Below are 6,177 nucleotides of genomic sequence, written 5' to 3' on the forward strand. Positions count from 1 at the left end.
TCTCAGGGGCTGGGCACGTGCGTAGCTGATTTAGTGTCCACGGTACAGCTCGGGGCAGTGCGCCCACAGTCACAGAGTTTGCCCGAGACACAGGTGCTAGAATCCTGTCCTCCATTCATTTATATGACAGGTTTTTATCCAGTGCCCAGTGGGGGCAGAGATGGAGCTGAAGCTGCCCAGTGAAAGAAACGCAAGCTTCCAGGGAGGGGGGGATGGGAGCAGGAGGGCAGAAGAGCTGGACCACCTGCTCCTCAGGGAGGGGTAGTCTGGGAAGGCTCTCCGGGGGAGGTGAGGTAATCCCTGGGTGGAGTCCCAGGGAAGGAACTGCCATGCAGCTGGGGTGGGAGCTGTGTGCACAGTCTGCAAGGTCAGCCCTCCAAGAGGATGTGGAGCTGGCCCCAAGCTCAGTAGGGCCTACATGATTTGTTCTGCACAGTTTTGAGAACCAGGGCCAGTGGTGGAAGCCCAGGAAGACCAATATCATTTCAATATTGGGCAGGGCCACCCAGAGATGGAATGAGCTGCGGGAGGAGGGAATGAACACTCTGTTCCTCGGGGTATATAAACTAGCTAGGGAGAGGGACGAGAGATTCACCTAGACGGGAAAGCTGCAAAATGCCCGTGAGTCCAGAGAATCTATAGGTCTAACGCAGGCAGAAGGAATTGACATGCTAATACAAATATGCATGAAGACGATCATTACAGTTTGCTTATATTGGTAGAAACCCTGTGTCATAAATTCCACTTTTAGAAAGTGATCCAGGGATGCCTGGGTGGCTCAGCCGTTAAGCGTCTGCCTTCGGCTCAGGTCGAGATCTCAGGGTCCTGGGATGGAGCCCAGCATCAAGCTCCCTGCTCAGTGAGGAGTCTGCTCCCCCTGCTTGTGCTCTCTCTCTCTCTCTCTCTCTCTGTCTCAAATAAATAAATAAAATCTTAAAAAAAAAAAGTCATCCTAGGCAATCGACATGTATGCGTTCAGGCTATCCACAGAACCAGAGTTCACTGTAGTCCCGTTTGTAACAGGGAAATTGGAAACGGCCTGAAAATTCATCTATCTGTTTTTTCGGTCTCCCCTCCGGACTCGAGCTCCAAGGGGACAACTGGCCCTTGGCTGTCTTATTCACCACTCTTAGGTGTCGCCTCCGGTGGGTGCAAGAGATACAGTGTAATCTGTTTTTAAGAAGTATAATCCCATTGATGAGAGAGAGAGGTGCCTCAAAATGTTTAACATTGTTTTAGGTGATGGGATTAAAGGTAATGTTTGTCCTCTTCCTCACATCCAGCTACATTTTTTCATCCTGTCTATAATAAACATGTATCATGCTTGGAATGTAAAAAATTTTCAGAAAAAAATAGATGAAATCGGGGTACAAAAATAATAATTGTTTCCTTTGCTGAGCTCTGGGAATGGATTTTTATTTTATTTTTTATTTTTTGAGAATGGATTTTTAAAGCCAAACTGAATTGAGTAAAACTTGATCTGAACGTCCCCAGTGGCCCCCTCTCACCATCTGGATGGGACCCCACAGCAACAATCCAGCTCCTTTGGGTGGGAAGAAAATAATTTTCAGTTTCACAGTGGCCACCCCTAAAGCCACCCCCTCCCCTCCCTGGTGACCTATTTATAGCTTCCTTTGGGTGCAGACATGACATTTATCTGGGCAAACCAGGCGTCCACACTCTGGGGCTTCCAAAGCCACTTCTGTTCAAGGCAGATAACAAAACACAGATAAGTCTACCAGCAGGAATCTGCCTTTGAATTTGCGTTCCCAAACAAGCAAGCTCTCCTGCTGTTCAGGACGGAAACCAACCTGTTTTGAATTGCTCAAGACGGTGAAACAGCCCTCTCCGTTCTAGAGGGCCAAAGGGATTTCAGCCTCCATGTGGGGCTGCTCCAAAGGACGGCAGCCGCTGCCAGAAATCACTGTCCACCATTTATCCCCTTGGGAGGTAGAAAGCTCCCTGCCACTGGAGGTATACAAGCCGAAGCTGGCAACCCTTGTCAGAGGCAACGGAGCAGGAGTTTGAGTGTGAGATGAAAGTCAGTGCTATGGGCTGAATTGTGTGTCTCCAAAATCCCTACGTTGAAGCCCTAACCCACCCACCCGCCCCCACACTGCAGAATGTGACTGTGTTTGCAGATAGGGTCTTTCCATAGGTAATCAAGTTAAAATGAGATCAATATGGTTGGGTCCTCATTTAATCTGGCTGGTGTCTGATGTAGTTTTGGAATGTAGGTGAGGTCCAGAGGCTGATGACCAAGAAAGAAAGAATTCTTGAGACGTCTTTGGTGCAAAATGGTGGTTTTATTAAAGCTGGGGGACAGGACCCCTGGGCAGAAACAGCTGCTGCCCCAGGGTTGGGAGGGCTGGCTGATCAGATACTTGGGAGTTGGGGCTAAGGAAAAAGGGAGGTTTTCAAAATAACTTGCATAGGCTAAAGAGGACCTATAAGATACTGGAGGCCTTCCCATTGTCAAGTTGAGGTTGTTTTTCCCTCTCCTGAGGCATTACCATGAAGACAGCTGGGAGCTTCCTGGAGGAACTTTATACTCTGCCTGCCTCAAGTATTTGTCAATGGGCTGCAGGTTAGAAGGACATTTAATTTTATCTACATTTCCTGCTGGAAGTCAGGTTATTGATAAGCGCACTTTTTTCTTGTAAATCACAAAGACATTTGTGAACGGAGGGAGACTCAGGTGTTGAAGGACTGTGATCTCTCTAAGCTATTTGCTTTTCCTTCCCTTAGCTTAGGGCAGCCAGGAGTGCCTAAGGAATGGCTCACACACCCCACCTGGGAGGGGGTGCGGGGGAGGGTTTCCGGGGTTGTCAGCTTGTGCTTTGTCCCCAGCTTGCCTTCTGCTCCCTCATCAGTGTCCTTATAAGAAGAGATCAGGGCACAAGCATGCACAGACGGGCAACCTTGCGAGGACCCAGGGAGAAGAGGACCATCTGCAAGCCAAGGAAGGAGACAGGCCTCCGGAGAAACCACCCCTGCCCACACCTTGACCTTGGGCTTCTGGTCTCTAGAATGTGAGGCAATGGATGTCTTGTTCAAGCCACCCGGTCTGTGGTGCTGCGTTCTGGCAGCCCAGGCAGGGTGGGTCCTAGTGCGTCCACTGTCCAGGTGAGAGAGGGAGCTCCGAGGGGTGAAGTGATACGTCCAGGCTTCTGATAGCCACTCGGGATTCACACCTGGGAAAGCCGCCCCCAAGTCTGTCCTGTGTACTCACAATGCACACTTTAGTAGGAGTTTGTACAAGGGCCTAGGGCTGTCTAGAGAAGAAAAGAGACCCGTTGGCTGGGAGCAGGTCAGGGAAGGCTTCCTAGAGGAGGTGCCCCATCAACCAGGACCTAAAGGAGTGAACCCCCAGCAGGAGAGAGAGGGGACCCTCACCCTCTAGGATGAGGGCAGTGATGCCACAGAACTTGCCTGCTCCTGGGATGTCCCATCAGGTCACACAGAGACAAACACGTGCCAACACCATCCATCTTGTGCTATGGGCTCCGCGACTCACTGAACAGGAAGACCCACCTTCTGGTGCAAATCCCAGCCCCGCCCCTTTCCGGCTGTACATTCTTGGAGAAGTTGCACCACCTCTCTGGAAAATGGTTACAAGTAAGCATACTTCACAGGATGCCTCTTTCATGAGTTAGATATTTTTTAAGCACTACTGCGTGCTCGGTGCTGCTGTCGGAGGAGGAATGAGGAGTGATCAGAGCAGGGTGCTGCTTGCATGGACCTAAGGTTCTAGTTGATGAGGGAGCAGAAGGCAAGCTGAGGACAAAGCACAACCTGACACCCAGCAACCTCAACAACTCCGCCCCCCCTACCCCCCCCACCCCATGCACACACTCCTGGGTGGGATCTGTGTGACCTTCCGCCAGGAAACTCCCAACTATGTTCAAGTTAATGCTTTGCCAGAGGGAAAAACAACCTTAGCTTGATAATAGCCAGGCCTTCCTTATCCTGAGGGTCCTTTTTAGCATATGTAAGTCCTTTTGGACAACTCCCTGTGTCCTTACCTCCCCCAAGCCCGGGTACACCATCAGCCAGCTCGTTCTGCCCATGGGTCCTGTCGTCCTGCTTTAATAATGTGAACAGCGTATGTCCTCCTTGTAAGGGACAAGGAGTGAATGATTTCTCTAGAATAGACAACCTCTAAGGAAAGACCAGGTGAGAATGACTGGACAAAGCCATCACAGGCATATTCCAGACCACCAGGCACTAGACATCTCAACGCCAAGACCCCCTGGTTCCAAGGAATAACACCTGGGCCATCACCTTTGTTCTAACCGGTTCCCAGTAGCCTGAGGGGGCGCATACACCGGACCACCGTCCTCAGTAAAACCCCCCAGCCCCCGACAGAGATGAGACTCATACTCCTTTCCATTCCGAGTCTCCCAGACGCTCATCTGTATCTCTCTCTGTGACTTAGATAAGCTCTGCTTTCACCTCCTGCTGGCTCAGGTTTGATTTCCATCCTGTATCCAGCCAGGGACGCTCTTGGCTGGTCCTGTGGGACCCCCTCTGGGTCCTCGGACCCGGCCTGTGAGCACCACACCCACCCCAAGGAGGTGAGTGTGCTGCTGGGCGCGGGGCGTGGCAGGAACCCAGATAAAATGAGGCAGGGGAGGGGTGCTGTTTCAGCTGGTGGTCAGGGAGGCCTCTCTGCAGAGGGTGTGCCCTGCGGACAGCTGGTGAGAGAATCAAGATGCAGATGGGATGTGAGGCTCCAGTCATCATGGGTCTTGCTAGTTTCTTCATTATCACTACATCTCCTGCTGCTGCACCTTCCACTGGACCACGCCTAGGACTGACCCTCCCAAACCACCGTGGTTTAACACGAAACCCAAGCAACAAATGCCCCCCTCTGCTTAAACTTGAGATGCTGGTGACTGGAGGGGACCTTAGAAAGGATCCCGTGTATCTCCCACCCCCATGAGCTGCTTCTCTTTGCCCTGACTTTGGGGGCCAAGGGCCCCATCTAGTCTTAGCAGCTCCTCACAGAGATGACTCCCAGGGAGTTGGTGCACTGAGTTGGGGACAGCCAAGGTGGCCACCCTACTGAGGCCTGCTCAGATTCCAGGGCTGACAGCCCCAGCCAGGGCGACTCAACCATTCCTGTAGCTGGAGGTGGGGGGACAGGTGGCTGGGAGTCCCGCAGGAGAGCCTGGAGCTGGAACTGGGCCAAGCCATGGGCAGGCAGGCGGGAGGAGCCTGCTCTGCACTCTCTGGGTTCTTACTTTTCTTTCAAAGCTTCCAGCTCATCACCCAGAAAGCAAGGTACTCTCAGCCTGCTGGAGAAGTCCAGGCATCCTTCCCTGCCAGCTGCCTCCTCCTTGGAGAAGCATCAGTCACTAGGAAAGCCAGGGTGCTCAACACCGGATGGGATGGGACCCAAGATCAGATCATCCAATACCAGTACAGGTCCTTTGCCCATTTTTACTGCACTTGTCTGTTTTCTGTTGTTGTTTAGTTGTAGGGGTTCTTCATATATACTGGATACTAATCTCTTATTAGATGTATGATTTGCAAATGTCTTTGTCCATTCCACAGGTTGCCTTTTCTCTCTGTTGATAGTGTCCTTTGACACACAAAAGTTTTTAGTTTCTTTTTTTTTAAAGATTTTTTTCAGGATTTTATTTATTTATTTGAGAGAGAGAGCGAGCACAAGAGGGGTGGAGGAGCAGAGGGAGAGGGAAAAGCAGACTCGCCCAACATGGGGTTCGATCCCAGGACCCTGGGGACCATGACCTGAGCCAAAGGCAGACGCCTAACGACTGAGCCACCCAGGCGCCCAAAAGTTTTTAGTTTCAATGAGGTCCAGTTTATAATTTGTTGTGTTGTTGTCTGTGCTCTTGGTGTCATACCCAAGGACACATTGCTGATTCCAGCGTCATGAAGCTTTTCCCCAGAGTTTTCTTCTATTTGTTTAATGGTTTTAGCTCTTATATTTAGATCCATTTTGAGTGAACTTTTGCATATGGTATGAAGTTAGTGTCCGGCTTCATTCTTTTGCATGTAGATGTCCAGTCTTTCCAGCACCATTTGTTAAAAAGACTGTCCTTTCCCCATTCAATGGCCTTGGTGCCCTTGTTGAAAATCACTCACCCATGGGGTGCCCGGGTGGCTCAGTCATTAAGCATCTCCCTTCAGCTCAGGTCATGATCCCAG

Source organism: Leptonychotes weddellii, chromosome 2 (genome assembly GCF_054177405.1).
Source record: "Leptonychotes weddellii isolate Sample4059 chromosome 2, ASM5417740v2, whole genome shotgun sequence".
NCBI lineage: Eukaryota > Metazoa > Chordata > Mammalia > Carnivora > Phocidae > Leptonychotes > Leptonychotes weddellii.